We start from the raw sequence: 11,611 nt of genomic DNA, 5'->3' as shown, positions 1-11,611 counted from the left end.
CTTGAAATAACATTGTCAAAATTTGACGCAGTTAGTTGCAGCTCTCCCCATGTGGCGTTTAAAATAGGTAACCTTGCGTTTCATCGCGTTGCGCCAGCAGATATCAGAGGCCACTCTGAAAGCGGCATGTGGTTTAGGAATGCTCTGCCATGCCGCAACAATCACAGCTGCAGAAAGAAAAGCACCTGTTCTTTCAGTGAACTCATTCAGACAATTCTGATAGATTGTTCTGACAGTCAATTGGTTCTTACCTTGGCTACATTATGCTCCGATATTATATATATTTAATATCACGTAGCTTGAACCAGAAGCACAGATTTACTATGTGTCATATTTTCTGACAAGCTTTTTCGGGCCTTCATAGAAACGGGAGTAGATTAACGACCGAAGTGCTTTAGGAATGAGATTTTCACTCGGCACTCCCACCCGTTAAGAGTGCAAAAGGTGCGTGCTCACCCTGTCGGTAATGTTGAAAGGAAGCAAGCGTCCGTTGATCTCCACGACTGATGGCCGTCGCTTGAGGCCGTACCAAGTGATGCAGGACAATGACGTCTTGACCGCGCACGGGCTGCAGTGACCGGTTAGCGCTCCCTGAAAGACGTTAGTGGGTGTCATAACAGTTAACAAAACTGATGCTTCATACAGTCACTTAACAACCACATTGGGTTTGCGACGATCTGTTGCGCAGCTGAACGCAAGAACGTGGGTTTGATTGCACACTTTTATTAGAGTGACGTGAAAAAGAAAAAATTCCGCCATATCCACGAAGTGAATGATGATGAGTGGGCGAAGCTCCGGAGGTAAACCTGGTAAACCATGAATCCTCTGTACATTTTGCCCACTCGATTTTATTACATCGCTCCCCCTAGCGTACGTCGCCGCACTAAATCGAACGATTGCCTTCAACCAATGACACGCGCCATATGTGACATCATTCCTATTTTATAAGATCTCGCGTGTTTCATCAACTACAAGTACCGCTTTCTAGTTTATAACATCTTGCATCTTTTCATCATCAGCTACAAGTACCACCATCTAGTAAACACTACAAGAACTAAACGAGAGGTGGCTACATACAGGAGACGGTACCGCCATCTAGTGAACACTGCAAGAACTAAACTAGAGGTGGCTACATACAGGAGACGGTACCGCCATTTAGTGAACACTGCAAGAACTAAACTGGAGGTGGCTACATACAGGGGATGGTACCGCCATCTAGTGAACACTACAAGAACTAAACTAGAGGTGGCTACATACAGGCTACAGGGGACGCACAGCCCACGCCCTAAGGAGCTTCGCCCCTAAAAAAGGAAACACCCGCATATCGAAGTGCATGTCTAAGAACCTCAGCTGAAAAGTGAAAGTTCCCTTACGTCTCCCATTACGCCACGCTCCCGTAATCCACAGAGCTTCCAAACAAATAGTGTCTGGGGAGCTGCAACGCAAGACGCTTCAGCGAGCATGCAAATGGTAGGCACTACAAAAACTTGTCTAATCTTCATACTTTCGGCTCCTTTTGGCGTCGCTTGGTTTGGAGCTTATTTGAGACGACAATCAGCAAATGTTTAGCAGTAACGCTTCGCGCCAAATATTTTTAGGCTCATCAATTTCAATCAGGTCCGGAAGTTCAAAACGGCACATTTTCTTATTTGGAACAAACCACAGAAACGACAAGAAACAAACCCACAAGTGCATTTGAATTACACAAACACGAATACTAACGAAAAAGTGTGTAGTATCCATCATTTTCATGCTCGCTGAATGATCGCAGCGCCAATGTCCTCCCTAGTCAGTTTTAGGAAACTCTGTCATAAGCATCCACCTCTTCACAGCCGAGAAACGACTGCAATGTGACGGCGGCTAGCTGAAGGCCACGAGTACGTACAACCAAAGAAATAAAGTTGCAGTTGTAATCTGGGAGCAAAAACTTCCCACGAGGCAAGATTCGAACCCAGGTACCAATTGAAGGAAAGCGGCTAGCAGAGCACAGCTTACATTCGGGTCGGGAAATAGTAAGCACCGACTACTAGTTTAAATAAAAACAGAAATGGCGTTTTGTCCCCGCTACAGAGGTCTTGCGGCACGTAATAATCAAGCTATATTTTCACACTTGGCAATATCTCCCCTTGGAACGCCAGTAAACAGTAAAAATCGCTGGCTGTAATAGTATGACCAGTTGGGCGACTTCTTTTGAGGACATTCTCGGACACATTTCGGCGCGCACAATAGACGGGAAAACAAAAAGTGAAAAGACAAACAGGCGCAAATTCGCGCCTGTTTGCCTTCTCGCCTTTCGGTTATTTTTGTTTATACACAATAAAAATTTTTACACCCAAAAGGGTGTAAAAAGGGTGCTTTTACGAGAAAGCACCCTTTGCAACACCCTTTAACACCCATAAATGGTCGATTGAAAAAAAAGCACCCATTTGTTTGGGTGCTTGCCTCGATAGCACCCTAAAATAGGCTTTAAGGGTGCTTTTGTGCCTGAGAAGGGTGTAGGTGAAGATTTATCAGATGGAATATGCAGCATAAGAAGAACACATAATTATAATGTTTGGTATTTTACGTCTCAAAAACCTCGATATGATTATGAGGGTCGCCGTAGTGAAAAGCTCTAGAGATTTTGACCATTTGGTGTTCTTTAATGAGTGCCGATATCGCACAGTGCACAGGCCTTTTCGCCTCTATCTGAATTCGACTGCCACGGCCGGCATCGAACCCGCGACCTTCGGATTGGCGGCCGAGCAGCGTAGCTACTGCACGAGTATGTGGACCTTGCGTTAAATGACGGCCTAATTGACTTAGAATGTGTGAAGGTGCTCTCCGAATACAGCAGAATGCCAGCAGAAGCAAATCGCGTTTCATCTATAATGGCAATTAACTGCAATCCACGTTACGAAAGCTCACCTTAGCGTTGGTTATAAGCTACATGTTTGCTGTGGATTATATACAGGAACATAATGTTCGCCCGAGTATGGGTGTGTGTGCGTGAGCCTGCGCATGTGTTCGCGTGTAAGCGCGATTGTGTGTACACCCGTGCATGTGTGCGTGCGCGTGTATGTGCGAGTCCGTGCTTGTGTTAAGCGTGCCTGTGCACATGTGTACGCCCATGCATGCGTGCGTTTACGGTCGCGTGTGTGTGTGTTGCCGTATGTGTGTATACGTGTATGTGTGTGCGCCTGTGAATAAGTATGCGTGTGCATCAGCCCGTGCGCCCTCAAATTTCGTGTGTGTGTGCGGGGGGGGGGGCACTGCTTCTTAGTGTTTAAGGTCCCACACCTGTTCAGACTGGCAGTCTATATGGGAGGTGGCTTAAGAAATGGCGGTGGTCAAGGCACTGTACACTAACTATTCAGTACATGGAAAACAGCTGCACATTTTCGTACCTCATCATTGCTTACGAACTTGCTGTGGTAACTGATTAGCTCCGTTGAGGCGCTTCTACGCTCGAAAACGTGGGTTATGACCAATTCACACGGAAAGCTGTCACTGCACTTATGCACAACCATCGTTTATATTAACAACGTTTAACAAGAACGTGCACTGCCTTTGCTACAGGTGATTAGCTAGCTCATTGGGCAACCATATGGAATTATGTGCTGATCATGTGGTCAGCAAAAAGTTTGTTATAACAACCTCGGCACGTTTCGTGGTGCATGACAAGCCTTCTAAACATCCGCTACTGTGGATTAATTTGTTCCAGCTTCGACTACGCATTCAGTCTTTGCGGCACCATACGCGGAATCGCCTGACACAGACAATGCAAAAAGAAATTTCTCTGGAAAAAGGTGTAGCGATGCTCTCCCGCTAATGCCACCGAGGACGAAATAATTATTGTTTCTGGCCATTCCATGGTGCACTTTGTTTTGCGCAAGTTTTGCTGCACTATTTTTCGCCCACTGCAATCGCATTCCGTCAAAATACTCAAAGAACCCGAGGCTGGTAAATAACCTGCGTCGCTGTGCGACTGGCTGGACGGAGAGTGGCCGTTTACAAGGAGTCATTCCGCGTTGAACGGCCGTCCGCCGTATGCGCCATAGCGTTGCCTTTCGCTTCGGCGACGTCTTGGCGGGTTTGCCGCTCCTCCCCCCCCCCCCCCGCTCAACCGGGCCAGCGTTGCTCCCACAACGGCGGCGTAGATAAGCGAAGAGTTGCGTCACCGAACACCTGCGTCGACAGCTGGGGCGCCGCCACGCCGCCGCCAGTGTCTCCTCCTTCTCTCTCTCAGTGTTGCCCTCTCTGTCTCATCAGTCTTTCAAATGCGTTGCGTTGGTCGGGGGTCTTGGTCGCTGTGTGTGTTCTAGCGAACAGGCGCATATTCAATGGTGGTCACGCATGACACCGTGTTCGAAGTGACGCTCGGATTAAGGAATATTCATGGAGTGGCGGACACGGACAACGTGGGCCTGTTAACGGTGAGTGTACTGCTTTCGTAGGTAGTAATCATACAGCTCTAGCTGGGCGCCTGCAGCAGCTCTGCCGAAGTAGGCTGCCAGCCATTTACAACAGCATGCGTTCGCGGGCCTGTTGCAGATGCCCGATTAAACGTGGGACTTAACGAGTTCACACTGCTATGCGCGATGTTGTCTAAGTGCCGGCATCACTCATACAGTGAGTGATGTGATCACTTAACAAGGGCGGGATTAGTTGCTGATCGCACATTGTCTCTACACTGCACAAAGTGATTGATATTGTTTTAAGATGTGCTTTGGGCTACATCGTAATAACATTTCTATTAATACTCAAATGTGCAACGTGCTTCTGTAGGTGTAAGCGCAAAAAAAGAAAGAAAAAGCGAAAATTATGTACAGAGGCGCACTGTACGAAATGGCTTTTTTTTTTTTGCTTAAAGACGGTATAGTTGGAGGTGCTGATATGCCGCGATGCTCCCAGCACGTGCGCCTCGGTCTTTTAAGCTATTTAGGACAAGTGCCACCAGCAACAGGGAAAGACCTAGCAGACTTCCAAAGGCGCGTTGTTGTGGCCATCGCCGTGCGTTGTTTTCCCTCGTTTCTGTTTGCTGTTTTCGTGCTTCGCTTTCATCTGCGATAATGTTCGGCGTTATAACAGAATCGAGAGAGTATACGTGACTGTTGGAGCTATGTGCGGTTTCTCTAGCATAAGTCTGCTGCAACGTAGTCGGCGTCCGCGCGCGTTGGTGTCGTTCGAGCGCTCTTACTTGCGTGATTGTGTTTAACTGAGTATTTAGGCACGGGTTACGTTTGTAAATCTCGTAGTCAATAATCGCTAATAGCGTGCCCCTGATTGCCATCAGAGGATGGGCTTGGTTGTCGAAATATGCCAGACGCTTTTTCTGAAAGCAAGCTCTGATTTTTTTTTATTAGAAGTACTTTCATACGTGCAAGGCAGTGCCTATTGCAGGCCCGCAACTCTTTAAAAACTGGACGAGCTATCACATCTTTTATCAAATTACAATGAATTAAGGTGATTGAATTATAGATGACGAATTTCTGTGCTAGATTAGGTGCACAAAACACATGTTCGCAGCCCTACGTCTAGAAAGCAGGCAAATAGGAAGCACAGCGTCAAATTTGGATTAGATTCCATTGACAGAGTGTCTTGTGAGAGTAGAAAGAACGAGAAAATTGTTCAGTTTTGATGCCCTTATAGAGGCAGTCAGAATTGCACTGATTGGTGACTTGTAACAATTCCTCAGATTGTTAGAGGCGTGATTTAAGTAAGTAAATCTTTTACTTTTTTTTTGCAGACCTCTTCGCTAGTGCCACGCCCAAGATCATTTGTTCTCATGTAAAAGAGAAAGCAGAGATGTCTTCACTGTTTGTACATGAAGAGGTAAGTTTCTTGTGCGTTTTGATTAATGCTACATGTTCTAAACGTTGTACTTTAAGAATTGTTTTTCACACTGGCTCACTACCCTAGAAGGAATTTGATTCTTAAGTGAGTTCAGGCTTTCGTAAGTGCCATTTTTGAGCTGTAGTCTTACACTTCACCTCATTTCGGAAATTCGCTGTATGCTGGAAAACTCTTACCTTTATCATACGAAACTATTGGAATGTAGGCGTTGTATGCTTCGAGTTCAGTGTAATGTCAATTACACGCCATTTCGAAGGAAACACACTACACATTCTTTATATATGGTGCTGCCAGAACAGCACGAAAATTTTTTATGACAAGTCATATTTGCTCTTATTACAGGATGAGAGGGTGCCGCTGACGTCCTGCGTAGTCTACCCCCCGGCCCCAGCCTAGAGCAAGCCTACTTCCTGAATCTCCACATGGATAACCGAAAAATCTTCCGTGTCAGTAATGACGAAGAAGGAAGGAGTGACAGCACTGATGAGTTGATTTTTTTTATTTTCAACATTGTCTACGGCCGCAAGGCCTTTAACAACCACCGTGATTGAGCGGCTTTTTCTCGGCGTGAGTTTGGAGTTTATCAAAGAAGTTGTTCAGGCAGTACGACGCTGAAAATTTTAGTGTCACAATGCCTGAACAACTTTTTCTAGTGTGTTCATGGTAGATGAACAAACATTGTTATTTGTGTAAGTTATTTTGCTTAAATATAGCTGGACCATTCCATGCCAAACGTCCCAGCCACTTTGGCGACCACCTGAATTGTATTTGAAAAAAAAAAATGTGCTGACTTACTGCGTTGAAAACAGTGAACTGCTAGAATACTTCAGCGAGAAAAAAAGTTTTGTTCATGTGGCTGGCTTATAACTTCCTGGCATAATGCCGTCTGTGTGCTGTTTGTGGAAAATTTTGTTTTAAAACTACCTTATTTTTTCTAAAGCAGATTCGGTCTACCTGTTAAGTAAATGTGCTTCTGTAAGGTATTTGAAGCTCAAAAATAATAGTGCAATTTTTTTGCCACATTCGCTTCCAAGAATAAAGCCAAAATGTGTTACGTTTGCATTTTTTTATTGCAATATTGCACTTTGTATGAATGTCTGAGCAGTGAATACTTACTCCACAGAAGGTATATTCTGAGGAAAAAATATCTTTATACCTCTCAAGCTGCTGAAATATACGAGAAAATATCACGAATTTCACAAAATCGTGATTTTTGTCCGTATTGAGATGCAATTTGCTCCATGTTGTGATACACTGAAAACTCATCATTATACCTAAACTGTAAGAAAATGAAATTCTTTTCTGTAATAAAAATCTTATCGCAAAAAGGACAGGAAAGAGCGCTGTCAACTGAATTTTATTGAAGGTGCTACGAGCGTTTTTATACTGAGCACAAGACCAGGGCTCATCTGCAACAACACATGTGTGACCATGACAAAATAATTTTAACCGAGAAAAGAATACTCTTTTTTGGAAAAGATAAGTGAAGGTGTACTGATGCATTGATCCTTGGCCTTCCTGATAAAGAGTTCTAAAATCTCTCATTTTTCTGCTTGCTTTTTTTTTTCAAAAACCGTGTTTTATGAAACCTAGGACTACACTTACATTCTTTATGGTGTCCGGCCATGAGACTACTATAGCCCTTCTTAACATTTGAAGCATGCTGTCTTGCTTGATCATTGAAGCATTGCCCAGTTTGTTCTATGTTTACTTTTCCACGTGTTAGCGGTATCTCATACACATTAGATTGGCATTCAGTAAACCTATTCTAGTGACGAATGGTGCAAGATTGACTATTCCTGTTGCTGTAAGTACATGCACTTTTGAAAGCTTGCAAGGGGTGGAAAACAACAATGTCATATCTGCTGGCTCTTTTCCTAAAATTGTGAGACACCTTATGTACGTAGTACCATGTGACATGCAAAGGAGATTGGTCATTCTCTTTTTCTTTTGGTCCTGTTTCCTTTAACGTTACTTTCTGCAGAAGGGTTTCGCAAACAAGTGTGATGATGCTGTTGGGGTATTGGCTGGTGTTATCAGCCCAGGAGTGCTAAGAATGTTCTGCCTTTTGATAGTGGGCATTCAAAATTAATAGAAAGAGGAATTGATACCACATGTATTCAGGCCACCCTTCAGAAGTCATGTTAGCTCAAGGGTGAGGTCAGGCTTAAAAATCAGATTAAAAGACTAAAAGATGCTGAGTATCCTAACAGAATCTTCACACCCGTTTGCAAAACCCTCCTGCAGAAAGTAAAGTTAAAGAAGACAGGACCAATAAAAAACAATGACCAAAACCTTTGCATGTTATACCACATCACGTGTCTCACAACTAGAAAAATAGCCAGCAGATATGATATTAGCGTGTTGTTTTCCACCCCTTGCAAGCTTTCAAAAGTGTGTGTACTGAACAGCAACAGGAATAGTCAATCTTGCCCCATTCGTCACAAGAATAGGTTTACTTAATGCCAATTTAACGTTTGTAGAAATATTTTTTATCAGGTAAACCAATGATCAGTGCATCACTACACGTTCACTTATCCTTTCCGAGAGGTAGTATTCTTTTCACAGTTAAAATTATTTTGTAGTGCTCACACGTGTCGTCGCGCATGAACACGGTTCTTGTACTCCGTATGAAAGCGCTCGTAGCACATTCATTAAATTCAGTTGACAGTCTGTGCTCTTTCCTGTCCTCTCTGTCTCTTCCTAAAGTTGTCGCGCTGTGACTAGCACACAACCACGATGAACCAACTCTCCCAAATTAAGCTCTTGTTACGTAACACATAGACGGAGTTTCGTATGGAAAGAAGGAGCGGTGCTTTTAAAATAAAATTTTTCACATACAACACCTAGACGGCATTCCAGAAAGTTCAGAAGGCAGCCACGTGACCAAATATTTTTCCTCTCCTAACTATTCCAGAAGTTCACTATTTTCAATGCAGCACGAGTTTTTCGAATACATTTGAGATGGTTGCCAAAATGGCTGGGACATTTGGCATGAAGTGACCCAGCTGTGTCATTAGCCATAATTATGCATTACCTGTTTTGTTTTTTGTGTGTCCTGACTCAGTTTTATGTTCGTTTTTAGCATATTGTGTTTCTGATCATTGTATTGGTTTCTTAAGTATTCGCTAAAGTTATATGTGCGAAAACCCGTATATGATTGCATGTACATCATTTCTCATAACCAATTGTTATACATCCAGGAATACAAAGTTTAAACCACTGTGATTGTATACATTTGAAAACACTATCCATATATATTTTTGTGTGCATCACTTCTTGGGAACGTTTGTGTACATGAAGGCGTATATAGTGAAATCATGGTGATTGTATATATTTGAAAGAATCATAAGTATATATTTGCCTGTATTTCATTCCTATTAACCGATTGCGTACATGAAGGAGTATTAAACTGGAAACCACTGGGATTGTAGATACTTGAAAGAATTATAGGGATATATTAGCGTGTATTTCATTTGTAGTCTCTATGTACTTGAAGCAGTATACTAAACTGAAACCAGTGTAATTGTATGTTGCAAAGAATTGTCAATAAAGTGAAACCGAAAAAATATAATAAACATTTGAGGTGTTGCATGTGTAGTGTACGTATACATGAACGTATATCTGGTGAAAAAGTTGTGTGGCAGAAGAAAAGTTTGTTTTATTTGCCTATTAAATAAACGCAATATGCAAGGGCAGCAAGGCTTCATTTTCTGTAACGCACATTATGCATATACACTGAAGTATATATAGATCCAGCACAAGTTCATACACGATTGTACGCGTTTATATTTTTGCCCACACGCAATGAATGAAGCTCGACAGGTGGTGCACCATCGATAATCAGGACCACTTTCTTCAAGTAGTGTTTAATCAGTGCATGCTGATATCTATTGGTGGCAGTATTCGCCACCCCTGCCATGGGCACTCAACACCCTTGTGCACCCTTCTCGCACCCTCCTCAGAGGGTGCAAAAAAAGTGATGGACATCGAAGGCACCCTTTCTTAAGGGTGTTTTTTCAACACCCTACAGTTTTTTTACATGTACACCCTATTCTAAGGGTGCATGGTAAAGCACCCTTTTTGGAAGGTGCTGAATTAACACCCTTAGGGTGTCGTCCACGGGACAAGCTCATTTACACCCTTCTGGGTGTAAAAATTTTTACTGTGTAGTGTGCGCGCCGAAATGTTTCTAAGAATGTCCACTGGCTGATTTCGCGATGTCGTGCTTTTTCGAAGTAAGTAATGTCTGGCGCTCCGCGAGAATGACGTAATGGCTTGTAGCAATGCGCCATATTCACTACAAGCAACGTTCGTTTTTCATTTGTCCTTTCTTATTTGTACCGGACCAAGCTTTAACGCTATCATAAAGGATGGTTAGGCTTTAAAAGCCTTCAGGTACCACGTGGGACACATCAAGACCCACTGTGCAGAGAAAAACACAAAAGGAATGTGCAAAACTGGAACATTAGCCAGAAATGTCCAAAAGAACTGACGAAATATTTACAAAAAAAAAGAATCGATGCAGCTACGCAATAGTGCAGCGAAGGCTGAAAAAGCAGCGCTTGTTGTGGCGTTTCCTTCTTTCTTTTCTCCTCTTCCCCATGACATCGATACAATTAAAAAAAAATGCACACATATCCAGGTCTTGAGTTTTGATGCAATAACGCAGCAATGTGCGTAGGATGATGAATCGTATTTCTCTATTTTGTTTGGTTAACAGTCTTTTATTTTGTTTTCGGTAATCTTTGTTCTGTCACAAGCTTTTATGTTGTTTATGTTGTAGATGTTTTTATTTTGTAGTTTTTCTTCTGTTTGTTTTTGTTAACAGCCTTTCAATAGCCTTTTTGTTGTTCACAGATATTTCGATTTCTATACATCTGCTGTTAACACCGGATGGCGGTTAGCGGAAGGAGGGGCATAGCGCGGTCTTGAGGTGCTTCGCCCCTAGTAAACTGAGACTTGTTTCGATAGATCACTTTGCTGCAAAGCCTAGAACGCACCACCAAGCCACATAATAGGCATAACTGCGCGGCGAATAAAGTGCTTGAGAGATGGCGAACAATAATTTTAGCTGCGAAGCAGCTCTCGCACTCACTTGTGTAACGCCGTACGTGCGTGCGTCCGTACGAACGCACCGCAACGCGTTCTCTCAGTGGCTGCAAAAATTGCGCTACAGTAACTGCGGAGAACGAAGTTAGGGGGAAGACAAGAAGTGAAGGGGACAGTACAAGTGCAAACTTTTTGTTTATGAAGTTTATTGAAGTTTATATTGTCTTTCTCAAACTTCGTTCTCCGCTGCAATTGTAACAGTTTTTTTTTTCAGTCTTGAAAAACCAACTAGCCCAATCCCTCACTTTGCTAGCGTCCTCCTCGCCGCAGGTGTTGAAGTGGTGCCAAGTAGGTCATGCCAAGCTGCGCGTTGACGTCACACTACCCTCGCACGCTTCCCTCGCAGGTGCGTGCTGACGTCACTCTTGTTCAAATGTACTCGCAGAAGTGCGTGTCAGCAGCGGAACGGAAACTGCCCACCACGATAAAGTGTATACTTGCATCGATCTGGTCTTTGCCGACTTCGACGTCGCGTTTCTGCGGGAACCTCTCAGCCTGCATGTCACCGATCACAAGGCCGGGATAGTCACGGCGCAATGCGCACCTGCTCCGGTCCAGCTACCATGTCGCGACTCTGAAGAAACGATGACTACGAAGTCTTGACAAACGTTTTAGTGAAACTTACACGAAACCTAATCCACCTCCCATGTCTTCGCGTTTCAAA

The 11,611-nt window shown here is 43.5% G+C and overlaps 1 long non-coding RNA gene across 1 annotated transcript; it reads left to right on the top strand.

The window, feature by feature from the left end:
• The first annotated feature begins 4,235 nt into the window (after positions 1 to 4,235).
• On the top strand, positions 4,236 to 6,750 carry LOC142766910 (uncharacterized). Its single transcript, XR_012884653.1, has 3 exons — positions 4,236 to 4,415; positions 5,729 to 5,814; positions 6,178 to 6,750. It is a non-coding gene; the product is annotated as an uncharacterized LOC142766910 (long non-coding RNA).
• Positions 6,751 to 11,611: the final 4,861 nt, after the last annotated feature.

This window comes from Rhipicephalus microplus, chromosome 7 (assembly GCF_043290135.1).
Source record: "Rhipicephalus microplus isolate Deutch F79 chromosome 7, USDA_Rmic, whole genome shotgun sequence".
NCBI classification, from domain to species: Eukaryota; Metazoa; Arthropoda; class Arachnida; order Ixodida; family Ixodidae; genus Rhipicephalus; species Rhipicephalus microplus.
The sequence above is the reverse complement of the archived record's forward strand: the minus strand, read 5'-3'. Positions and strand labels throughout refer to the sequence as shown.